The sequence below is a fragment of the Crinia signifera genome, chromosome 2 (genome assembly GCF_055691185.1).
Source record: "Crinia signifera chromosome 2, ASM5569118v1, whole genome shotgun sequence".
In the NCBI taxonomy this organism is placed as follows: Eukaryota; Metazoa; Chordata; class Amphibia; order Anura; family Myobatrachidae; genus Crinia; species Crinia signifera.
Genome location: NC_139218.1, coordinates 149776515 through 149804167, shown reverse-complemented (window position 1 = coordinate 149804167; position 27653 = coordinate 149776515). Strand labels below are relative to the sequence as shown.

The following is a 27653-nucleotide window of genomic DNA, read 5'->3' as shown; positions in this document are numbered from 1 at the left end:
CGTGTCCAAGCACTTGCCTATGTTAAGGCTCGCTGTCTGCTGTATTGGATCTAGCACAGTCTTGTCTGTATATGAGCAATGAAATGCAACTGTGACCTGTGCTAGAAACTCCACATCACACACCAACCCGGAAGGCAACAGCAATAGGCGTAAGGGACAGTGTATATACATACCATGCCACTGTCCCTTACGGAACAGTGTGATGCTGTTCATTTCCCAAATTACCTATAATGACCCTCTTTTTCTTTTCTTTAGAAGTCTAAATTTGTGGATGGGATCGAAATTCCAGTGCATATAATTGGAGATGCAGCCTACCCCTTAAGACGCTGGCTCATGAAGGGCTACACCCAACATGCTACATTGACCCAAACCCAAATTGAGTATTCTCACACACTGAGCTCAGCGCAAATGGTAGTGGAGAATGCATTTGGACGGCTGAAAGGACGATGGCGCTGTCTCATGAAGCGTAATGATGTTACCCTTGAAAATATCCCACAAATCGTTGCGGCCTGCTGTATCCTACACAATTTGTGTGAGTTCAAGAGGGAGGAATTCCTTCCTGAGTGGGCAAATGTGGACATCTCGTCCTATCCCGTACCTGACTGTGACTCTTACAACGGTGAACGTTCAGCCACAGCTGAGCAGATGAGGACAGCCATAGTTGCAAATATTGACGCTTTGCTGCATTGATTATTTTTTACCATTCCTGTTTTCTGTATTTTGTATTTCAATAAAACTTTTCAAATGTTTACGTGCATTCAGTATTTGCAATGATGTGGAGACAATAAATTTTATAGTAGTGAATTAAATTTTTTATCTAGTAACAATGTAGAAATCTGTGATTAACAGCAAAATCACATCTGAATAACAACTGGGTGAATATTAAATTTAACACTGGCTTCAAACTGCCGTAATATGCACACCGATAAACATCAAACAACTAACCCAAATGGGTCAAAATAGAATCCTGCGGGGGAGTTGTGTCATCATCCCGTGGAGGATGAATAGTTTCAGGGGGGGGGAGGGGGTGGGTTGGGGTAGGGTGGGAATGGGTATGATGCACAGATTCAGGTAGGGGTTGGTGATGCGGTGGGTATGATGGTGGAGCGTGACTATATGGCACAAACTGACTTGGGAAGTTAGGTGCATGACTAGGTTCATGCAAAGAGGGTTGGCCGTAATGGGAGAAGTGTGGAGGGGGCATGGTGTGTGAGCGGTCTGGTGCAGGCATAAAACGCTCTAAGGCTGAGACTATAAAGGATTGTAATTCTCTCCTTTCGGAGACTGCAAATGCCTGCATTTCACGTTGCTGATTGACAGAGAAATCCTGCATCTGCCTTAATAAATGCAGCTGGAATTGCTGATTTTGCCTTTCACTGTTCTCAGTATCATCATGCAACTGTGCGAGAAAGGCTTGGTTCAACTCCTGCTGAGCCGCCATACACCTATCAAGGCGCGCCTCCTCGCGCTCTGCCATGGCAGCATCCATGGCGTCAAGTCGCTCTGCCAGCATGGTCGTCATCACCCTGGTCGCTTGCTCTGTCCGATTTGGCCGGATTCTTCGTGGAGGAACGTTGTATACTGAGGGCACAAAATGATGACACAGTTGACATGACAAATTTGTACAGCAATCAGATCAGAATAAAGGGTACAATATCAATGCTCGGCCAGCCCTGTCCAAACTGTGGCCTTATGTATCCCTACATCTACATCTGCATCTACACAATACACAAGTCCCCCCTACACAATGGCTATTTGCTCACACTAAAAGCTTATCCAACAAAACCCAGGTTTTTTTTTTTTTTTGGTATGGTTTGGATATGTGCCGACATGGTACGTGTCGACCTATACACCTGTTGACCTTCTGGTATGGCAGACATGATGGTGTAACAAACAATACCAGTCCCCAAGGGCCTTGGTCGACACATGTAAAGTGGAGGATTTGAATATATTAAAAAACCTGATGACCCATTCACTTTGGGCATAACCCATGTCCACCGACTTAATGCATGTGTCGACTACTACCCATGTGAGCATCAACACTTGGTGAACTACAACACTATCAAACTTCCACTATGTCGACCAAATGATGTCGACCGAATGACTGACAATCATCTTTCTTGAACCAAGCAGTAATGAACAGTTGTACTTACAATTACCCCGTAGCGGAGTAGACTCCACGGGCACAACCGGAGGCTGCGATTCTTCCACATTTTCTGGAGTCTCAGGCACAATCGCTGGTGGAGGCGGGACTTGCTCATCATACATTGAGCTTGATGCCGGCGGTGACGGGATTGGCAGGACAGGTGCGGGTATGGGTGTTTGCGAAGAACACGGCTGAGAAAATTCTGACGCTGTCAGTGTCGACTCAGACTGTGAGCATTGTGCGCCTGCTGCTTGGCTGTGTTGTACCGCAGCCATACTGGAACACAATGCCACCGGGCTGGCAAGTGCCGAATGACCAAAGGCTGCCATGCATTGCTCCATGTAGCGCCAAGACATGCGAGCTGCACCACTGCGGTTACGGTTGTGGTCCATAACCTTGTGGTATTTTCTTTTAAGGGCCTTGACCTTATTAATAATTTGTGCGGTGGTCCGGACATAGCCTGCAGCTGCCAACAATTGTGCAATGTTTTTATAAATTTGGGTGTCCTTCACTGTACCCGTTATTTGCTGGGCTATCTCCTCCTCACCTCTAATTCTCAGCAGCTCCCGCACCTCTGCATCGGTCCAATTAGACATTGCTTCCCAACACACAGGTGTAATCACTTCAATTCAGTTCACAGCACTTAAAAGCAGGTGTGCACGCTTCCAATTATCTCCCTACAGTTTACTTCCTGGTTCTGGGCAGTGACACCACGCAGGGGACAGCCTATCAGTGCTCTGTAGCTCTGTTCTAAGCCTAAAATACCGTTTCATTGAAACTGTACACATTCACTTAGCAGAAAAAACGGCAAGGAACCGTGTAGGACTCTGCTTTTTACACGGTTCGAAATGCCAGTTAAATTGAAACGGTAAATCGGCTGTGGTGCATTCACAGTGCAGCCTTAAACGTTTTAAAAAGGGAAAAAAACGGCAATATACCGTTTTAAAAGTGCGATGTGAAAGGGGTATTATTTATACTCCACAGGAAAAACGTAACAATAAACGGTCCTCACGTTTGAGGGACAGGCAGGTTCCCTGTCTTGGGGTAACCTCCTGTTTGTACAGTAGCTGCACAACAGGCTGCAGAAGTAGCCTCAATACATGGCAGGCTTTGACAGTGAGAGTCTCACAGGTGCTGTCCCCACTCTCGCTCTAGGGGTCCCCTATTCTTGATAAGCAGCTAATGCTGTGGCTGAAGCAAAAACCCCTCTCTGTATGTGGGTTGTAGACAGGTGGTATGGGATGTCCCTGCTGGGTATTACAAGGGTGCAGATGCTGTCACAAGGGGACTGAATCATTACCTTGGGTGTTGCTGGCTCCTGCCACATAGATCACTGGCTATACTGCTGCATGCTGTCTGGCCCCTCTGCTGGGTGCTTCAGTGTGCTCCCTCTCTCTCTCTCTCTTTCTGTTTATACTCACACTTGGGACAGCAGCCTTCTTCACCTTTCTCTCACACTCCTTTTCTCTCTGACACTGGGCTCTGGCACTCCATGCTGCAGCCCTTCTTCACAGGGCTTTCTCCTCTCTTCCTGTCACGCTGCGTGGCTGACCTCTCACCTCTCCTTCCTGCATCCCGGGCAGGCTTCTCCTCACAGGATGGTGTCTGCTGGCCAGGTTGGTTTAACCCCTCACAGCCCTGGTCACAGGGAAAGGGTTGTGCAGGCAGCATTTGCTGCAATCAAGAGACAGATAAGACGGGAAAAGGGGCACCATTGCAGTGGGGTGCCACAAATGCCCAGTGTTTTCATGGGAACACCCATAATATGCTGGGCTATCCTATGGGCGGGTACCCTCTGGCCTGACTAATTTCCTCACTTTCCCTGATGCACCCTTGACATTCTTTCTTTTTCTCTAACACTCTTGTTTCTATCTTTCTCCATGATTCCCTATCTCTCTCTCTCTCCCTCCCTCCCTCGGTCCCCCTATTTATCATTCTCCCTCTATCTATTAATCTATGGGGGGCACCAACTTTTATCTTGCCTCCGGGCGACATAGACAAACTTACACCACTGGCGCAAACGGTGAAGGAGGATAGGATTGTTGCAGTAGTTCCAATAAAAAGAGGGTAGTGGAAAGGGTACTTGTGTATTAACAGGGCACCCACTAAGCTATTTGTTTAGTGGGCTATTCTGCGTAGTGAAATCGCATTGCATCACATGGCACGATTTCGTGCCGTGCGATGCAATGTGATGCGATCTCTCTAGTTACTTTATTCACTGCACCCTGGCCGCGGATCGCATCGCATCACATGTAAAATCGCATTCGATCGCATGCGATTTTGTGTGCGATGTGATTTAGCACAACACCCCCAGTATACACGGCTATGCGATGCAATGGGATTTAGCACACCCCCACTATCCACGTCACCCCGAAGCATGGCGAGGGGACGCAGAACGCGTCCTCCCAACCTTTTCATACCCCCACTATCCACGTCGGCGTGGAGTTGATTTTATACAGTCTGGCGAGCGTAGCGAGCTACCGAGCCCGAAGTGTGGCGAGCACACGCGGATTACTTTACATGTAATCCGCGTCCCCTCGTGGGGCTCGCTGCGCTCGCCACACTTCGGGCACGGTGGCTCGCTGCGCTCTCCACACTTTAAAAAATCAACTCCACGCTGATGTTGATAGTGGGGGTATGAAAAGTTCGGGAGGATGCGTAACCGTGTCCGCTCGCCACGCTTTGTGGTTACATGGATAGTGATAAAATCGCATGGGTGCTTATACAATGAAAAATCGCATCGCACCGCAAATTGCATGCGATGCGATCCGCAGGCAGGGGTGCACTAAAATTAACTAAGGAAAATCATATCGCATCGCACCGCAAAATTGCATGCGTTGCGATTTTCCAACGGTGCCATACGTATGTAAATTGGGCGGCCTGCAAATACACAAGTACCATGGAAAGTAATTACCATTTCAGGGTACATTTGTTGTAATAGCCACATCATTGGTGCGATTATCTCTATTTGTATAGCTAGAAATATGAATATCTATTTTACTGTGAGGTGGGCATTTGTATTAAAACTGATAACAACTTTAAACAAACAAAAAAGGGCAATTCATCATTTTAGGAGCTGTTTTGGGTAAGTTGATTTTCTTTTTCTACTTAGAAATGATTCCGCTGATCTTCTATTTGTTGAACAAGTGATAACAATGAGCTCTTAAATGGGTTTCTTGCAGTGAGTTTTTAGGTTGTAGATGTTTCTTTCCTTTTTGCTTCTGTCAGCAGAATTCTGACTGTATTCAGCATTTCCCTGCAACAAGACACTTGCATCAATGCTCACAGCCACAGATATGGGTGACTTCTGTGTTTTCCTTGAATTCTCCTTCATTTAAATTTTCGACATCATTTAATCGGATGAACAAATAATGAAACTAAAGAAATATGTTTTATTATTAATTTCACATTTTTTTAATAAGACATAATTTAAAAATGTGTGATTTTTTTAAACTGAAAAAATTAATACAGTACTACCAAATAACCAAAGATTTTGACTCACTGGGGCATATTCAATGCCGATCAGGTGAGCTATGACAGCGAGCAGTGCCTATTGCTCGCCGTCATATGTCATAGCCCACCCTCAGTATTCTAATAACCTCCTGCACTCGCCGTTTCCACCTCGCTATTTCTAAAAAGTGAGGTGGAAACGGCGAGTACGGCTATAAGCGTGAACCTCCCCATTCAGGGGAATCCTTGCAGGATTCCCCTGGAACATAGAGTAGGGCGAGCGGCTGGCGAAGGGGTTAAAAGGCGAGGATGGCTTGTTTTCGGCGATCCTTGCCGAAAACAAGCCATCCTCGCCATAAAAAAACCCTTGCCGGCCACATTGAATAAACCTGACTGACCCTACTGTCCAGTTTTATAGCAACATGCTAGTTTATTTTCAGTGTGGCTACTTGACTCAGTCATGACTGTTAAGTCAGATACCCACTAAAGCTGTGCTTGCATTTTTTTAATGCTCATTTAAAATATATTTGTTTGTTTGTAATATCCCAGATAATGATCCCAAGTAAAACTAGTCTCCATCTGTACCTTATTTGGATGCTTAAATGGACTTCAGCAACTCCAACCTCTGTTTCTCTGATGTCCATCTCTTCTTCGGCTGTTCAACTACCCTCTCTTGACTACTTCTGTTAAACAGCTTCTTCTCTATATTTAATTCCCTTATCTCCCCTTCTGCTGCACTGACCAGGATATCTACCTAAACTCTGTTACTCCAAATATATTGCCCCTCATCTATTACCTCCTTCTTGTCCTATTTCATGACTCAATTCCCTCTCAACTCTTCTAGTCCCTCGCTTCTGGCAAGTGCTACCACACTGCGTACCTGCCCAAGCTGTCACACTTCATTGGTACTATCGCCCTCCTTATGCCTCAAAATAAACTCCCTTGGCACTTCCTTTGTCATACTGTATTCCCTATATCTTCGTTTCTACTTCACCAAACCTCTTATATACAAGTAATTTATCTGCTTCCTTCACCTCTTACTAGTCCAGATGCTCAACTATCTCCATACCTGCCTTCACCATCTCTTTTGTCTACCTATTATGGAAGTCTCCCAAGGCTCTGCTTCATGCAACTCATCCATCAATGAGCTTGTAAGCTGCTTTGACCTCAAATGTAACCTGTCCACGGATGAGACCTAAATTTAGCTCTAGACCCCTGATCACTTCACTTCTGTTCTTGGCAATCTCTCCTTGCATATCCCACTACTTCCTTAAAATCACTATCAAATAAAACAAAGTTATTGGGTACTTATGTAATATCTGGGCTCCCATTTTTTTTCTTATGAGACCGCGTCCGCTCGCCACGCTTCGGGCACGGTGGCTCGCTGCACTCGCCACACTATATAAAATCAACTCCATGCGTAGTTGGATAATAGGGGTATGAAAAAATGGGGTGCATTTAACATGGGAGCCCAGATAATACATAAGTACCAGTTATTGTCTTTCATTCTGTTTAGGTCTAAATTCCGCCTTCCTCACTTACCAAGCTCCCACCTTGCCCCTTTTAATCTTTCCTCAACATTAACATACAAACATAGAATTTGACTGCAGATAAGAACCACTTGGCCCATCTAGTCTGCCCCTTTGTTAGACATGTTACCTCAAACCATATTTGATCCTTATTTCTTTGTAAGGATTTCTTTTGAAACGGGACGGATTGGCACTGGTAAGTAATTAATGAAACAAGATACTTAGTAGAATTTAGGTATGAACCAACATAATGACAGCTGATGGTGGATATACTGTCAGCGGTATGTGGTTGGTGGTGCTCCCAAAAGAGTTCAAAAACCGAACTAAATTAATTGTAGTCAAAAAGTGACTACAGGGAACGCTATAAGGTTTTAAATGTACATTACATACATGTGAATAACATTGTACTATATTGGTCAGGTTTCACACGTGCTCTAGGTAAAAGATACAATGACACACATTTTCTAAGTTCAAATCTTTACAGCTAAATGTTTTGACTGATTCCCTTATGCTAATTGCTTGCACAATTACTACATCAGTCACAAGTATTTAGACAGTTTACATTAGATCTGTCTTTCTGTGGGAGAAAACAGTTATATTGGCGCAGGACACACCCCGTTAGTACAATTACCCCTCTTAACGATTGGGCTCAAGATGGTAGGCAGTGTTATACAGTAAATGGAGCAATGGAGCGGATAAGTGCGGGGATATAATGACCCGGTTAGACAGGGAAAATGAAAAGAAAAATTAGTTAAACAGAAAAGAAGAAAACACAATGACATGCATCGTCCTCTCAGTTGTATTGCTTCTGCGTTCCTGATTGGTTACAGCACCAGATATTCCCTATGGGTCTCCCATTCAGGTACTGATCCGGCCTTTCACTGCTTAGCTTCTGAGTTCAGATGGCTTCAGGCGATCCAGTGTGGTATGGCTGTATTTCTCATTGATGAGAGAGCAAAACCTTGTAAGGATATCAATATTCCTATCCCAAGCATGTTTAAATTGCTCTACTGTATTGGACTCTATCACCTCTGATGAGAGGCTATTCCACTTATCCTCTACTCTTTTTGTGAAGTAGTTTTTCCTCAAATTTCCCCTGAATCTTCCTCCCTCTAGTTTCAGTGCATGTCCTCGTGTTCACCTGCACCTTTTTAAAACCCTTGATATATTTGATAAGTTTCTATCATGTCTCCCCTTTCCCTTCTCTGCTCTATACATATTAAAATATTTGGTACTTGTTTCCTAACACGGCCACACCGATGTTGATCGGGTCAGTCGCATCGCATCGAATGCGACCAAATCACATGCGATGCGACCAACGCGATGGTCCCGATTTTTACATTAATTGAAATGTCAATAGGGTCCCTGGGACCCTATTTTACATTGGATTCAATGTAAAAGTCTCCCCAGACCCCAATTTTAACCCCCTCAATGGCACCCCACGATTGACGCCAACCCGAAGCGTGGCGAGCGTAGCGAGCCCGCGAGGGGCGGCGGTATGCGTCCTCCGACCTTTTCATACCCCTACTATCCACGTTGGCGTGGAGTTGAGAATATAAAGTGTGGCGAGCATAGCGAGCCGCCGAGCCCGAAGCGTGGCGAGCGCAGCGAGCCCCGCGAGGGGACGCCTATAACTTCACAGGTATACGCGTCCCCTCGTATACCTCGCTGCGCTCGCCACACTTTATATTGTCAACTCCACGCCAACGTGGATAGTAGGGGTATGAAAAGGTCGGAGGATGCGTACCACCGCCGCTCGCCACGCTTCGGGTTGGCGTCAATCGTGGGGTGACGTTCACAATAGGGGGGGGCATATACAATGAGAAATGGGCCATATTGGCCCATTTCCCATTGTTAGCTATGTAAAGTGTGCTTAATCGCGTCCATCGCATATTGTGCCATTATAATGGCACAAGACCGACGTGATGAACACGATTACAATGTTAAAAATATTTTAACATTGAACCCTATGGGAAAATCGGGTGCATCGCGTCGGTCGCGTCGCGTGCCATGTTAATGCACCCGACCGACGCAATGGACCCCATTTTGCCTTTGCCGGCGAAATGGACCTGATTTCAAAGGAAATCTGGTCCATCGGGGGTAATCGTGTACCTTAAGTTAAGGTACACGATTACCCCCGATGGTGGCCGTGCTAGGAAACAAGTACTGTACCAAATATTTTAGTCTTTCCTGGTAAGTTTTGTGATGTAGGCCATGCACCATTTTAATTGCCCTTCTTTGTACAGTCTCTAATGTAGTTATATCCTTCTGGAGACATGGTCTTACCAAAGACCTATACAGTGGAATAAATACTTATTTCTTTCTACTGCTGATTCCTCTCCCTATGCAACCAAGCAACTGACCTGCCTTCTTCATTGCTTTGTTACAGTGCCTGCCTGCATTTAAGTTACCTGAATTAGTGACACCTACAGTAGATCCCTCTCCTCCTCAGTAGTTTCCATTATAGTGCCATTTATACTATATTTAGTCTTTGGATTTTTTTGACCTGAGTGCATGATTTTGCATTTTTGGCATTAAACTGTAGTTGCCATGCTCTTGACCATTCCTCTAATCTAGAGGGAGGATTGGTGTTTTTGCGCTGCTGGATATACACAATTTAAAAGATCATACTCCGAACAAGTAACCAGTGTGCAGAAAATGAATGACACGGACACACTGCTTAAACAGTATAAATTTTATGTTATATTAAAAGGCATCGGATGCTACATAAATATACAATATATAAGAAAAACAAAAAATTATATAAAAAATAGAAAAAGCAAAAAAAGCAAAAAATATATACAATAAAGGTAATAATAAAAAACCATACAATGTATCTGTATTCATTAGAAGAATACGTATACTGTGAATACAGAACTTAAGTTCTAGATAGAACTGTAATTGGACGAGTAGTTTGGGACACTCCGCTGTTTGATAAATCACACTGATAATTAGAAGCCAGTTGGTTAATAAGCACCTAGTGAGGGTTTCTGTTTGTCCATGAATTGAACAATAAATTATAAATCAGAAAATCAATTGATGTTAGTGCATTAGTATAATATGATGTCCACAGTCTTTTAGCATGTAAAGAAACACGCCTTGGGATGGAATTAAGACCGGACTCCAATCATATGCTGGTTAGTATTTAGTAAGCTTGCATAGGGTATTAAAGGTTTTATCTCACCCTGCTTGTAATATAGCACTTGCTCAATTGCTCCGTTTGTGGGGGAAGGGATGCGGCCGGTAGTTTTTCCTCTGTGGGTCACCTCCTTGGTGCCGGCAAATGGCAGATCCTTCTCCGAAGTATTGGAGACTTCCTGAGTGTACAAACGGTGTAGTCAGCTGCTGGGCGCAAGACCTAGTAAGGCGCCGGGACGCTGTGGATTCAGCGTGTCAGTGTACACCAGCGGTCAACAATCAGCGGTCAGCTGTTAGCGGTCAGCAGTGAGGGGTCAGCGGTCGGTCCCAACGTCCTATTATGACGTCAACGCATTTCATCTCCTATAATAGCGTGGAGACTTTCTCAAGACGGATACTGACACTTGGTCAGTGCCCTTATTTATACGTTGGAGTGTGTTCAATTAAGCTCATTTAGCCTTTTATCTTATTCATTAAGCAACATCTATAAATACAGATACTCTGTTAAAAAATATAAACAATTCTATGTATCTATGATCATGTTTATTAGTTAAAAAAATAAACATGATCATAGATACATAGAATTGTATATATTTTTTAACAGAGTATCTGTATTTATAGATGTTGCTTAATGAATAAGATAAAAGGCTAAATGAGCTTAATTGAACACACTCCAACGTATAAATAAGGGCACTGACCAAGTGTCAGTATCCGTTTTGAGAAAGTCTCCACGCTATTATAGGAGACGAAACGCGTTGACGTCATAATAGGACGTTGGGACCGACCGCTGACCCCTCACTGCTGACCGCTAACAGCTGACCGCTGACCGCTGATTGTTGACCGCTGGTGTACACTGACACGCTGAATCCACAGCGTCCCGGCGCCTTACTAGGTCTTGCGCCCAGCAGCTGACTACACCGTTTGTACACTCAGGAAGTCTCCAATACTTCGGAGAAGGATCTGCCATTTGCCGGCACCAAGGAGGTGACCCACAGAGGAAAAACTACCGGCCGCATCCCTTCCCCCACAAACGGAGCAATTGAGCAAGTGCTATATTACAAGCGGGGTGAGATAAAACCTTTAATACCCTATGCAAGCTTACTAAATACTAACCAGCATATGATTGGAGTCCGGTCTTAATTCCATCCCAAGGCGTGTTTCTTTACATGCTAAAAGACTGTGGACCTCATATTATACTAATGCACTAACATCAATTGATTTTCTGATTTATAATTTATTGTTCAATTCATGGACAAACAGAAACCCACACTAGGTGCTTATTAACCAACTGGCTTCTAATTATCAGTGTGATTTATCAAACAGCGGAGTGTCCCAAACTACTCGTCCAATTACAGTTCTATCTAGAACTTAAGTTCTGTATTCACAGTATACGTATTCTTCTAATGAATACAGATACATTGTATGGTTTTTTATTATTACCTTTATTGTATATATATTTTGCTTTTTTTGCTTTTTCTATTTTTTATATAATTTTTTGTTTTTCTTATATATTGTATATTTATGTAGCATCTGATGCCTTTTAATATAACATAAAATTTGTACTGTTTAAGCAGTGTGTCCGTGTCATTCATTTTCTGCACACTGGTTACTTGTTCGGAGTATGATCTTTTAATTGTGTATATCCAGCAGCACAAAAACACCAATCCTCCCTCTTGCTTTTTTTTCTCGTGCTGAATATTTGTGGGTAAAGGCAAACCCACAGGTGTTATTTGCAGCAGCTGATATATATTAGATTGAACTACTCACAGGTTTAATAACTACTAATTGTACAAGCGCGGGGGCTCTTGCTGGCAGCAGGTTGACTCACCACCAACCGTGCAGCCTACAAGAAAAACCTTTTTTGTAAGAATACATTCCTCTAATCTACCTAGATCATCAATCATTTGTTTACCTCTCCTGGTGTGTCTACCCTGTTACATACCTTTGTGTCATCTGCAAAAAGGCACATTTTACCCTCAATTCCATTAGCAATATCACCAATAAAGATATTAAAAAGCACTGGTCCAAGTACAGATCCCTGGGGCACCCCACTTGTAATTTTTCCCTCCTTTGACTGTACTCAGTTTACTACAACTCTCTGTTTTCTGTCCTGCAACCACGCTCTTATCCATTCAACTATATTAAAATCCAATCCCAATCTTTCAAGTTTATTTAAGTCTGCGATGTGGGACAGTGTCAAAAGCCTTACTAAAGTCTAGATAAGCTACATCTACAGCCCCACCATGGTCTATTAATTTAGTCACCCAGTCAAAAAAGTCAATAAGATTTGTTTGATATGATCTTCCCTCAGTAAAACCCATGCTGTTTCGGATCCTGTACATTGCTGGTTTTTAGATATTCTACAACTCTTTGTTTTAAGAGTGTTTCCATCAATTTCCCTACTATTGATGTAAGTCCTCTGGGATTTCTCCAGTAGCTAGTGACTGGGTGGATATTCTGTTAATGGTTTTACCAGCTCCCCTTTAAGCTTTTTTAGTATCCTTGGATGTATCCCATATGACCCCATTGAATTATCCACTTTCAGTTTTGAGAGTTTTATTAGGCCTCCGCCTCTGTAAATGTACTTGTTTCCCCCTCATATTCTGAGAATACAGTACTTGCAACTTAGCTATAGCCCCTTCCCCTCTTTTTCAGCAGTGAATACTGAGCAGAAAGAATTGTTAATATGATCTGCTATTACATTGTCTCTGTCAAGGAGACTTCCACTCTCTGTCTTTAGTCTTATTACTCCACTTTTAGTTTTTTCCTTTCACTTATGTACCTAAAAATGTTTTCCCCCCCTTGACAAACTGACTGGTCCATTTTCTCCTCAGCCTGTGCTTTTGCACGTTTGATTACCTTCTTAGCCTCCTTCTGTCTAACAAGATACACCTCTTTGTCTTTATTATTCTGCGTCTGCTTAAATTTCTTAAAGTAAGAAATGGGTTTGTAATCAGCGCACTATAAAAACCCAATTATTTAAATTTCTTAAAGGCCAACTTTTTTGCTTTCACAATACTTGCTACTTCTTTAGCAAACCACACTGGCTTCCTTTTCCTTGTGTTTTTCTTAACTCTTTTGACACAAAGTTCTGTTGCTTCTAGTATTGCACTTTTAAATTGTTCCCACTTCTCCTGCACTCCTTCCAAGTTCCTCCACTATACCAAAGAATCCCTTACAGAGTTTCCCATCGTATGTAAGTATTAAATCTAAAACTGCATCCAGGATCTTCAACAAATCACTGGAGCTGCGCAAGGTTTCCTCCTACTTCAAAAGCTCCACTATTGTTCCGGTCCCTTAGAAATCACAAATCTGAATGACTACGGGTCGATAGCTCTGACATCTGTGATCATGAAAACATTTGAGCGCCTGGTACTGAACCACCTGAAAGCTGTGACTGGCCACCAGCTAGTCCCCCTCTAGTTCACCTACTGATTGAATCCATGTGTTGAGAATGCACTCAACCTGGGTCTGGACTACATTCTCCAGCACCTGGATATACCTGGTACCTATGCAAGTGTCCTGTTTGTTGACTTCAGCTCAGCCTTCAATACAATCATCCCCAACATCCTCCAACAATGAGTCCCTGAAGCTACCTGTTCCAGGATTGTAGACTTCATGACTGATAGAAAACAGGTTTAGAAAGTGGGGAAATTCACCTCCCAAGTGTGGTCCATCAGCACAGGAGCCCTCCAGGGCTGTGTATTCTCAACCCTGCTCTTCTCCCTGTACACCAATGACTGCACCTCAGAGGTGCAATCAATAAAGATAATAAATTTTGCAGATGACACTACCAACATTGGCCTCATCAAGAATGGGGACGAATCGGCCTACAGATGAGAAGTGGTCCAATTCGCCAGGTGGTGCAGCAGCAACCATCTAGAGCTCAACCCACTCACCGTCGAGATGGTAGTGGACTTTAGGAAGAAGTCTGTTGGTGTTCCTCCGCTAACAATTGCTGATAGTGTGTTGTTGCTAGTGGACTCCTTCATGTTGCTGGGGACCATAATCTCCCGGGACCTTAAATGGGGGCCCAACGCCAGTGGTGCATGCAGGGGGGGGGGGGGGGCGCGGTTCTGGTTGCTCAGAAACCCTCCTGACAGGCCAAGTTTATTTTTCATTGGCTGCAACCTCCTGCCACTGCTGTGTCCGAGTGCCTGGCAGCTCCTTTGCAAAGCACAGCAGACAGCAAAGGGGAGCGCCAGGGACTGACCAGTAGCCGCCATTTAATAGCAGCAGTGGTGGGATGCCTGCATGCATTGGCAGGCACTCTCCAGCGGGCAGCAGCGAGAAAGGTGAGCTCTATCAATTTACGGAACCTCTAGGAGCAGCACTGACGAGACCTCGGCACTGCAGAAGCAGCCGATGCAGAGTCCAGGTACAGACACAGAGGGTGGCGATAAAAAGATCCATCCCTGCACTCGTCTGCCTGTGCTAGCCGCTCTCCACTATGTGTGACCCTATGTGAGATCAACAGGGTGAACCATATGAGTGTATGAGGTGCATAGGGTGTTTACTATACATCCCACCCCAGAGACATCATACTGGGGAGGTTGTTAGTGGAGGTTAATGGAGGATCAACCAATCACTCCAAAGAAGAACCATGGTCCTTGGAGTGAGCGGGATAACAAAAGGCTATGAATAAAAGGACATAGTCCATTGATACTTTATGGCAGTTTCTGGAAGTCTCGCGCTGACCGCTTTCAAGATCTCAGAGGGCTGCTGGGGGCCCAGTTGGTGTTAACCTCTGAAAGTTTGAGTTTGTGGAACAGTTCTTTCCCTTCCTTAGGGTCCCTCACCGAGACTTGACGGCCGTTCACTTAAACTATTAGTCGGAATGGACCCCCATTGGTACTATGGTGGAGGGGGCCAAATCCTGGAAGATCTGTATCTGGGAGTCCTTGAATGGAATTTGAGGCATTGACCTACAAGAGAAGGAGATCTGGTCCTTGATTTTAAAAGACGGGAATTTCAGCACGACATCTCGGGGGTTCCCCATCGTTTGATTTTGCGTGAATAGCTCTGCGTGCCTGTTCAATGTGTAGGGGCTGATCCTGCAATGCGGGGACCAATTTGTAAAATAGCCAATTTAAATAGGATACGAGATCTTTAGGGATGACGGACTCCGGGATGTTGCAAATGCAGAGATTGAAGCGTATTTCCCGTATTTTTTGAGATCCTCATTCTTGTCACATAATATTTTCACTTCTCGGTACAGATAGTTGATATCCTGAGAGAAGACTTGAAAATCTTTTGTGTGGGATTGCACTCTGGATTCCAATCCAGTCATGCGGGTTGAGAGGGAAGATATATCACTTCTTAGGTCGGCAAACAATTGTTGGAAGTTATTAGTGAGAGTTTTACTTACTTCCGTCATCATCGCCTGAATGCCATCTTTGGTAGCAAAGGAGGCGTTGGAGGGGACGAAGCTTCCATTGGGGTTTGCCGTTGAGTTCGCGGGGGAGTCGGATGGTGGGTCTGAGGCCGTACGGGAAAGATGTTGCATGATGCCCTGTTGAGCATTTTCTTTTGCTTTATTTTGTTGTTTAGAAATGGTTGTCGGATTAGTATACAGGCAGTAGGTTCAAATTAAAGAGTAGAGGCTCCGGGTGAACAAGCATAGAGAGGAATTAAAACATCACTGGGGTGTTGCAGCTTTCATAGGAACTGTAGTAGTTGTGGAGAGACACCTTGTTGTTTAGTAGAATAACATGAACCCCTATGTTCATGTTATTTCAGTGCCCCAAGGCCAAATATCCCCTCTGTGGCCCAGAACAGCTCCAGTCAGCAGTTGTGTGGGGCAGGAGTGTAATAATCAAATCAGTGACACAGATACCTGGCAGTCTGTTGTGGTGTATGGGGCTACAGGCTGGGCAAATTCTGTGGGCCCAGCACTCTTCTAGGAGACTGGAGCTAGTCTCAAGATGGCCGCCATCCTCCCCTGGGCTTCCAGTGTGTCCCCGGTTGCAGGCAGCTTATCCGGTCCCCAGGCTGGTTCCTGTGGGTCTCCGCACCTGGGAGGCACCAGAGGCGCTCAAGGGGAAAAGCAGGAGCTGGTAGTGCTCCGGTAGTGGCAGGCAGGTAAGGGGGGGTGCTAGTATGGGGGCTAAGAAAGGGGGGAATCGGCTCTCTTTGATGGTTCCTGTGGAGGAGCTCTAAGGCTGCGCATCTCTCCACTTCAGCCGCCAGGCTATGTCTCCCCAAAATATATTGTTTTAATGTGTTCTTAATAAATATATTTTTATCATTTCAAACTAGCAGCTGACTGCAAGGGCACACATTTTTTATTATTATTATTATTATTATTATTATAGATTATGAAAATGGCTATGACACTCTAGTGTTTTTTTCAACCACTCCCACTTACCTCTCCTAAGCAGTCCCTTCCTGTCAATCACACTGCCTTAAAAATCTCAGTTTTAGCTTGATTGCAAAGGCACCTTGTCATGTGCACAGTGCGATGGGGGCACATGCACAGTATGTCGATAATCACTCCATTGCGTGAACTTGGGCACTGCATACAAAAATGAATTGCTAGCATGCCTAGAAAGTTTTTAGGAGTTTGTGATCATTAAAACATTACACCATATGTTGGTAATAAAGTATAATTTTCAGTGCATTAACTGCTACTAAACTACACTATAAATAAATGTTTTTAAAGTGACCTTTTCTGTTTATTATGCCTCATATACATTAGATTGTCTTGCAGAGCAATAACAGTAGCCCAAAAAATTATTTCAAGACTCAATATACCTTAAAATGCTGTTATAATATTACTATTTGCCATCAGTACATTTCACAAGATCAATAAATAGCTAGGATTGTTTTCCAAGACCTTACTTCACTCAGCAGCAGAGAATAAAGGATGACAGACTATGTCTAGTGTATGCACTTGGAGTACAAGCCTTGCTATCGGTTCTTTACTCTCCAGCTGTTATGTCTTTTTCACTTCATAATTCACATTTTTCTTTCACAGCTGCTTGACGTGATATTATGCATTACCCTACAAATTATGCCCTAAGAGGAGTTTTTGGCTACCTACCATCTGTTATCCCCATCCCAGTAAATTGTTTCTGTGTGTGTATATATATATATATATATATATATATATATTTATTTATTTATTTATTTATAAAATTCCATACAGTGCTTAGGGAGTCTGCTCAGCCTCTTGGGATATTGATTCCCTGCAGGTGATTGATTGATGGAGAGAGTGTTAACAAGGTTTGTTTGGCAGTCTGTCTGGAATGAGAAGTACCAGCTTACAGACTCCTTAGTAAGTGTGATGGCAGCTAATAGGATTTGTGGAAGACTCATCTGGTTCATTTTCCAAACTTGTCCATAGCCCTACTGTGAATTCTGAGTCCTATTAAATGCAAAGCTTTATATTCAATTTAGAAAATAACATGACCTAAACAATGCATATTTCTTTGATTAATACTAGAATAACAGGATGGGTATGCACCTGCCGAGGTTGACTCCCCCTTCGAGTCCCATCATTGCTGCTGTTCGACTGGGTACATATCACATAGTGTGTACGCAGCTTAAGGGTTTAGGAGTGTAGTCACAAAATCAACTACTGTACAGTAAAATGGCATCAGAAAAGCATCTAGGAAAGCTTAAGTCGGACATGTCCAAACTATGGCCCTCCAGCTGTTGTGAAACTACACATCCCAGCATGCCTTGCAATAGTTTTAGCATTCCCTAAAAGCAAAACTGTGGAAAGGCATGATGGGACTTGTAGTTTCACAACAGCTGGTGGGCCATAGTTTGGACATGCCTGGCTTAAGTAATGTATGCTCTGACCCTAGTGTAACAGCAATGACATAATAATAATAATAATAATAATAATAATAATAATAATAATAATAATAATATTGATAATATTCTATACCTGCCGCACCCAGGTGTCACTCGCCAAGGGGTAACACCAAAATGCCATCTTCTTCTCAGTGACAGGTGCTGTATGCAGCAATGTAAAATTACATACTGCATTTGACTCCTGTTACTGTGTAGGGGCTGGCACTGCACACAGACTGGTCCCCAGGGCAGCCTGCATCTCCAGGATCTACAGAATAACAAAAATCAGTGTGATGGTGATTACCCACACCCCTCCCTCTTCACACCTCTTTTCACTCAGTAAGTCACACCAGGTGTCACTCAGGTAAGCTACACCATTGGTCATAGGCAATCTATTTATAATAATTAATATCAGCGTGCTGTAGTTTCATATATTGACTACAAATATATTTCAGTTTCGTACAACACTTATGTGATCGGACACATAAAAGTACAGGTCACAAGCATCAGAGACATTATAGCATACATTCATACTGGGCTACACTAATGCTATCAGAAGCCCCCACTTCATTTTGTTTCTAATGATTGGCTTCACACATAGTATTCATACTTTGTTTTAGGGAATGTGACTCAGCAGAAAACTAAATATCCTCTGGCCTCTGCCCTGGTGTTCAATTCTACTTGCCTACAATAGAAAACTAGTTCCAGGGATTCACCATGCGAAAACTTTAGGAGGCGTGTCATGCCCCATCCATAGGGCGTGTCTAGCTCCCCCTATTGGATGACTTATACTTAAAAGATTTATTTGCATCATGTTTCTACTCTATAAACTACATTTACATTAGTAACTCTGAGGAAGATTTATTAAGCCTGGTAAGAGATGAAGTGGCCTGTGATAACACACACACTAAAAGCTCCTGACTGATAAGTTACAAGCTAGGTTTGGAAAATGACAGCCAGGAGCTGACTGATTGGTTTGTTATCACCGCACACTTTATCACTTCACCAGGCTTAATAGATCTCAGGAGCGGATTGGGTCTTCATTCCGGCCTGGGAGCAGGGGGGGGGGGGGGGGGGCGGGGGGGCCATATGTAATGCGCGTGGGGGGGTGGCGGCGGCGTTATGTAACGCGCATGGGGGGTGGTGGCGGCGTTATGTAACGCGCGTGGGGGGTTGCGGCGGTATGTAAGGGGGGGCGGCTCACCTGCTGCTTCTTTCTGGGAGCGTGGTGCTGTGCCGATTGAAGGCCCTGGGAGGTGCTGTGCCTCCCGCAGCCATTTTGGAGTTGGGCAGCCAGCCCTGGGGGGATCGCGGCCAGACCCTTTTTAAAGAGTTTTGGGCCGGCCCACCGGGAAATGGCCCAGTTTAACGGTGGGCCAATCCGCCTCTGATAGATCTACCCCTATATTTTGAGAAATTTAGCAGGTATTTATACTAACAATGCTGCCTACAATTTACATCTATTCGAACTGATCATTTATTTTCTTCTAACTCAGGACAGTGGGTCTAATTCAGCCCCGTTCACTGGGCTTCGATTTTCACACAGTCCCCAGTGTGCATGCGCAAGCCGTTCACAGACAGAAACGGCCTGTGATCGCAGGCTGTACGCTGGCTGATTGACGGTCAGCGTCTGTTTGTGGGTTGCACACCAGCATTTCTGGGAGTGCGCCATAAATTGCAGACGGCTCCCGGCCCGAGGGAGGGACGCTTATGTCAATCTCTTGTCTTGTTAAGGATATAGTTCCATGGACCCGCAGATATATAGATCTTAGTAGAGAGTCAGGTTGGAGGTATGAAGATAATAGCGTTTTCCTTTTAACTTGTATCTTATGTTGAGATAGATGTCTTTGAAATCCATTTACTCATCTCCTCCCAGCAGAACTCATCTGGAGGTGGTCCTAAGTCTCTCACTTTGGCTCATGGCGGCCCTAAAAAGTTATAGGTAGTATCAATCAACATATTATAGATAGAAGAAATATGTCCTTACTAAAAGGTTAATGTAGCCAAGCCATTTAAAAGGGATGAGGGCACAAATCTGCCAAGAGGAGGGACATGAGAAAATGACAAGCTGGAAGAATTAAAAAAAGAGAGGTGTAGGTGGAGAATTTTTGCTAAATAGACATTATAAAGGTCCAAGTATTATTAACATTGAGGTCATGACTCAATCTATTCCTTGCATATTGTCATGTAAAATGGGGAGCGGTAACTCTAGGTGGAAGATCCAGGTTGTTCCATAGTGCGAATGATGAGAGATGGTGGAGGATAATTGAATCTGAACCAGCAATAATCCTATTTAGTCATGCAGAATAAAGGGACCAGAGATAATTAATTGAGCCAGGCAGGGCCGGATAAACGGGGAGCTCAGGGGGGTCAGTACCCTTGGGCCCCCTCTATCTAGGGCCCACTGTGACTGGCATGTATTAAAAAAAATTTTTTTAGCTAAAGGTTTTGTGAATGGGAGTGGGGTAGTGCAGCAGCTTCACCTCCCTGCTGATGTGACAATGATTAATGGTGCTGACCATCAGGAGCTGAAACACACTGGGTACACAAGTGTGCAGTGCATTACTGGGAGTTGGCTATTTCCCACTTTGCACAATAGGTCAGAGGCTGAGAGGCTTGTGCTGAGCTCTGATTTGTGGAGCTCAACAAATGCTTCTCATGCCCATGGAGGACAGCAGCAGCAACCTCATCATGGGAGGGTTTTGATCAGAGGCAGTGCTGTGAGGTCTCCTCCTACAGAGCAAGGTACAGAGGGACAAAAACAGGCTTTCCATATATTAATTATATTCTATATATTCCCACTCCCCCCTTCCGTTACCCGTTGACTATTGATGCTTTGACTTGAGCCCCTTATGGGCACTTCCCCATTAAAGCTTTCAGATTATCAGCCTTTTGTGCATTCTAGATCCCACAAGACATCTAATACCAGCAAGTTTGTACATACTCAAGTAATTTTTCCCTATTCTTTCTGGCCACCTCCAGTTGTAGATCACATATATTATGGGTACAACTCTCTGATATTCCAATTCTCTGACTAACATGCTTACCCATGGGGTTTACATGTACTGCCCCAACAATGGTGGAGTTTACATGTACTCTCTTATCGCCCAAGGGACGGTTCCAAAAATATGGGGGACAAAATGACTAGGGATCCCCCGTATTTCAAGAACCAGCACCAGGCCCAACCAGCCAGCAGTGTAATACCACAGCCGGGGGGAGACTTTTTATACAAGTCCCAAATTATACAAATTTTTATAAATTTCCCCCAGAACTTATTATACACATGCACAGAATGGTTCTGTGTATGAGCAGGTGTGCCACCATTGGAGATGTTCAGAGGCAGATGCTGTGCAGCTCCAGAAGACTTGACTGCTCTTCCATGTGGTGGGGACTGCCATCTGAGATTTGGAGCTGTTCCAGTCTGTATAGAATTATTGTATCGTTAAATCCAATTTTATACATTTATAATTATCTATGATATAAGGCCCTCTACACTGGTATATAATTATTGTAGTGGTGGAAAATAATTGTAAACATTTATATATAGTATATAAATGTGTCTGTGTGTTTTTGTTTGAAACTTTATAAAGTATGCAATAAAACTTGTGCCTAAATAAAATCAGGTACTGCACTAAGCTGTGACTGTAATTCCAAGCATTAATTAGCAATGGCTATCAACCATCAATAATTAAAAATCTTTGAAGCACTGTGCCCAATATTAAATACTTTTGGATGGGGGGAAACCAAAATGGTATTTATGGGATAGAACCAGCTGATGGGGTTTTCTTTTTATTACTAGTGTAGGAACATAGAGGATAGCTCTACCATCTGACACCCACCATGCCCCCCCCCACACACACACACACACACTCAGGCTGTAACTCCGCAAGCCGATCTGTGAAAGAACAGCGATGGCCACCAGTGGTTGGAAACATGAATGGTTCTCTCTAGAATAGTTTGTTGCCTTTGATGGCCACCCATTTTTTGCCATCATTGGAGAGAAAACCAATGGTCATCCCTACTAACTATTTGCTGCTACGATTGCTTGTTTACCTACAAAAGCTTTACCACCAATAACATGACCAAGACTTTGTGGTACTAACATTTCAAGCTAATATTGAAACCTTTCTTAAAGTAAGATATAAGCTACACCTACTATTGATGTGTTTGAATTAATACAGTAGGTACACATTGTGAATATTGTAATAATTGATTTTTTTTTTTTTTTATTAAAAAGCATTTGTTTTCATGTTCCATTATTAATTCACTTCAATTATCATAATCAAACCAATGCAATGGAACCTTTATATGTGTCATCTTGACTTATATTTTATTTGGGTTTTAGAAAGTAGAAATAATTATGTAAAATAGCTGCATAGAAATTTATTTACACCAGATTTTTTCAACATGTGGCACATGTACTCAATGGGATACTTCAAGCAGATTCAAGGGAGACTTCCACCTGTTCATTTACTGTAAATGAACAGTGTATTAATAGAAGGAAAATCAGTTATGCACGGAACAAGTAAAGAAGACTGGTATTTTTATACATTTAAAGAGTTATGGAGTTGGTTGCTCACAATTTACCTATAGTAGGATGAATTTGGTGTGTGTGTGTGTGTGTGTGTGTGTGTGTGTGTGTGTGTGTGTGTGTGTGTGTGTATATATATATATATATATATATATATATATATATATATATATATTATTATATTTATAAAATGGGGTAATTGGTAGAAAACAACAGTAAAATATCGCTTGAATTATATAGCTTTCATTTGCTTTTCCAGGCTAAGAAATAAAAATGATTCATCAGGAATGCTGCATGAAGACTGATAATTGGTCAGGTTATTAAAGTGTAAACCATGTCTGGTTTAGGTCATACTTGCCTACTCTCCTGGATCCTGCGGGACAGAAATTTTTTTAGGCCGTTCCCTGCACCCCGGAAGTCCCCTGCACCCCGGAAGTTCATGTATTTGGCGGGGCCTAGTGATGCAATGCTATGTTTGCATTATGTAGGCTCCACCCCTATTCAAACATGCTTAATTTGCTGTATTTTGTCATGGATGAGGATTACTGACTGATGTTAATGCTCTGCCAATACCCCCCCCATAATTACCCGCCTACTTGTCCTCTCCAGTGTTATCCCATCAAGGACAATTTAAAAATAAGTATGGTTTAGTTATCTATGCACATAGATACACAATGAATGGTGGGGGTTGGAAGCTCAAAGAGAACAATGATCTGCAATACAGTAGGCAGGGACCGTGTACAAGTGGAATATTTTCACTTACAGACCCGCCTTTATACTCTATTTACCACAAGACAGGTACAATATGGGCATTATTCTGATCATTTCTCTTGTTCTGATGTTGTGCTTGTACGCATGTGCTGAAGAATTTCTGCGCATGTCTGTACCCAGGGAGTGCGCAAACTCTGCAAGAAGTCCGGTCACTGAGTCCTCGATCCTGGGCTTCCAAGCAGGGGGTGGCGATGGGCATTGCGGCCTGATCAGGGTCATAACCATATGCGCACACCCTGCGTTTCCCATGAAAACACAGGGCGTGCGTATGGAAATGCGGTCGTGACATGCATGCGGGGGGCGGACAGCTGACTTAACCGGATGTCAGCTGCCCGACCATATCCTTGCTTTTCTTTGCTCATGAATGAGTGGTCTAGACCACTAGTGCATAGGCGAGCGCTTTTCGAATCATTCGATGGTCAGCGACCATCGAATGATGGGAAAGGTTCCCACAAGCATGCAAATGGATGTCCACATAAAACATCCATTCGCATGCCGAGTGAATTCGACATTTGCGCAGAGGGGATATAGTGCCTGCGCTCAGAGAGCCCAAGGTATACATCCTTTTTTATGTCCGAATTCGGCATGTCAATGGGCGGGGCAGTCGATCCATTTGCTAGGCAGGGTTTGGTACATTCGCTTCGGCCCGTGCACGCATCCAAGAGAAGCAATCAGAATAAGGCCCTATGTGCACAACATACCCTTAGCTGGCGCAGGCTGGCGGAGAGGCACTCCATCTGATGGGGACGCATGAGCGTCTCACACGCATGGACATCCACATCAACATGGCGGTGGGGAGACGGGCAGGGATCGGGGGCAGCTGGAGGGGGCTGCAGGGGAGTTGCAGAGGGCAGTAAAAGAAGAAGAAGCGGTTGTACATTTTAGATGCACACCTTATTTGTACTGTTTTATATTTATTGTTTATTGTGGTGGTACCAGCGCTGTTTTTTTCAATCTGGATATATAAAGCTATTTAAACACTATACTGTGTTGTTTTTTTTAGAGAAACACTCCCCCTTTTTTTTCCTTTTGGGGGTGGCAGCTCCTTCTCCTATGGGTTCCTGTTCCTTGGAACCCTATATAATAAATCTGAAAAAGAAGGGTGAGATGGGCGCCTCCTAGTGTAGTATTAAAAAATGTCAATTGGTGTCCCTTCACCACATAGACACACAAACGGCACCCCTATGTCAAAAGAAGTACCGTCAGTAGTGGTCTTAAACCACTTTTTATGAGCGTGTTTCAAATCACAATCCCAGGTTATCTCCCGGACTCTCTTTCCGACCTCTTTTTCTCTTTCTATTATCTTCTCCTCAGTAATCCACACCGCAATGTTAGTACATGTACAGGGGGAGGAGAAAAAAGAGGGGAGCAGACTAGTGTAATATGGTCTAACAATTTTAATAGACACTGCACATAACACAATAAAAACTCGTACAATATTAAAAAAGATATGAGGCTTATCTGATTAGATTAGATTAGATTCATTTATTGTTATTGCCCCTATTAGGACAACAAAATTCAGTTTTTACATCCAACCGTAATCCAGCACATAGACAATACATAATACATACACAATTATACAATTCATACATAAAAAAAAAAAAAAAAATATAAGATAGCATACCCTACATTAAGACAATACTCCCTAAAATCCATCCTCCTAAAAACCCAGCAAGTCAAGCCCATCTAACCAACCTAGCCGCTATTCAGTGCTAAAATAGCTGAAGGGAAGAAACTATTCCTTAATCTAGCGGTCCTATTCCTAAAACATCTAAAGCGTTTGCCAGACGGCAACATCGTAAATAAGCCCTGCGCAGGGTGTGTAGGATCCCTAACGATTTTATTTGCTCGACGCAAACATCGCTTCCTCTGGATTGCTTCCACCGATGGTAGCGTGGTCCCCACAATCCATTCTGCCATTTTAACAACCCGCTGCAACTTCTTGCGCTCCTGCACTGTGCAATTACCATACCAAACTGTAACACAGTTGGTAATGATACTTCCTATAGCACAGCGATAAAAATTCGTCAATATTCCTCCCGCCAATTTTTGTCTCTTTAACATTCTCAGGAAAAAGAGTCGTTGATGGGCCTTCCTCACCAGGCTCTCAGTATTAGTTGACCAAGAAAGATCCTCTGAGATGCTATCTGGTGGTCTTTAGGTAATCCTTTCAACCTTCCACTGCAGACTTAGATTAGGCACCCTCAACGCGTTTCATCCCACTGGACTTCTTCAGGAGTGGTATTTTTAGAAGGCTCCCTGTCCTCCTTTTATAGTATGCAAGCTAACCAGCTGATTAGCTAAGGTTTCCCGCCTTTCCAGGATGATTTCCTGTTTCTTGGCATTGGAACGCACTGTCTAGCGTCATGTGGAACGCAAGCAGTGATTACAGAGGAAGTCATGTCTCACATGACTTCCTGTATACTATAGGCAACAAATATTCATTTTATGGAGCTGTCGTGTTAACTAAGCTCTATGCGATTGCATCAATACCCTCCCTATGGAGGTTCATCTTGATGCGCCCCCGCTGACTATCTGGTTAAAGAGCATAAGGAGCAAGGAAATGTTAGCATTCGTTATGAGCGGGTAAGGCAGTGTTGCCAGGTTATTAAGGCACATTGGGCCTTATTCTGGTTGGTGCGGCCGGGCCGTACGCGTACGTTCCGGGGTTTTTCATGATCTGCGCATGCGTACAATCGCCAATGCGCAGGCGCAAACACTCCACAATGCTTACGGACGGGTCTCTCCGTGCGAAAAAACCTGTACGCGAGAGTACGGGCATTGGGGGCGGCATAGGGGCGTGTTGAGGGGAGCGGCCGAAATATGGGAAAATGGGCGTAAATATGGGCGTACACGGGGGTGTGCACCAAAAATGAACGGTGCTACTACCGCACGATCGGCTAAAGCACCGTTAATTTCGGACACAAAACAGGCGGCCGCCAACCGCCAGCTCAGACCACCCCTACAGATACCGCATGCCAGCGTGCGCCTGGGTTTGCTAATTAACGCTGATTACTACTCAAACACATACACCTGAATGTAATAAGCAATGCTGCAGTCTATTAAGTCCAAACCATGATTTCACTACCTGCAAGCCACACACAGCACTCAAACACATTGGAAGCTTATCTTTCTATACTTCTCGACATTTAAAGGTTTGTTTAATTTAAGGTAAGAATCTTTTTAAGACCTGCTTATATATGCTAAGGTAGGTATTTGTTAAACAGTTATACACAGGGCCAGTGCTAGGGTGTCCGGCGCCCTCCTGCAAACCATACATTTTGCGCCCTTTCAAATTGCCATTGCAACAAGCTGCAGCTCGATTGTGGGAGCGTATGCAACATGCGATCATATGGAGGATCTCCGGTGCATGTACATGTATGCATACAACATCTCAGTGCTGTATCCGCAAAATGTTGCAGGCACTAAAGGTGCCCATACATGCTGCGAGAATCGCATACCTTATGGGCTAGATCGCATCGCACGGCATGCATGCAATGTGTGTGTGATGCGATCCGAAAGCAGTACAAACAGTATGTGCAGCACTCGTGACTGAGTGGAAAGGAGGGGAGAGAAGGAGGAGATGGAAGAAGAGGGGAGGAGATAGAGGGGGCAGAGTGTTGAGGACTGGCAGCGGCACTGGCACATCACACTGAGAAGAAGGAAGGAAGGGGAGGCGGCGCTGCTGCCTGTTCGTCATTTCATTGACAGCTGACATGCGCAGGGAGCAATGGGTAGGGGGCGGATCCAGATATGACATCCAGGCATTCACAGACAGCGCTACATGCCTCAGCGCAAGTGTCCATGAGGAAGAGGGGGCAGGTCGCAGGAGGAGGACAGTGTGTGTGCGGTGCAGGGAGCTGCTCAGCTTCTCCATACTGCCGCCCGCTGTCCGACAGGCGCTGCGGGCGTCATGCAGGAGGCATGACAGTGAGGGCTGAGGCAGCTTTAGCAGAGCAGGGAGGGAGACAGCGCCTTTTCAGCATGGCGCCTCCCTGCTTTGCAGGAGCTGCTGAGTGGGTAGCGCCGGCCCTGGTTATACACATTCACTACGTGCTTTCATAGACTTTACACAGTAGCACACTCAATCTACACAAGTCGACATGTGTCAACGTGTTCACTCTAATACAAACATAGGTTTTGTATTTAGGATACAATAACATAAACCACATCTAACACCTACAAAGGATGTTTCAGCAATGTTTTAAGCCCATGCCCACTATTTTGCACACAATCTTCAATTGAGTTAATAGAAAACAATAATTGAATAACAATTAGAATAATTAAT

At 43.9% G+C, this 27653-nt stretch overlaps 1 pseudogene; it reads right to left on the bottom strand.

The window, feature by feature from the left end:
• Nucleotides 1-7946: 7946 nt before the first annotated feature.
• Nucleotides 7947-8064, bottom strand: LOC146061440 (5S ribosomal RNA; annotated as a pseudogene).
• Nucleotides 8065-27653: the final 19589 nt, after the last annotated feature.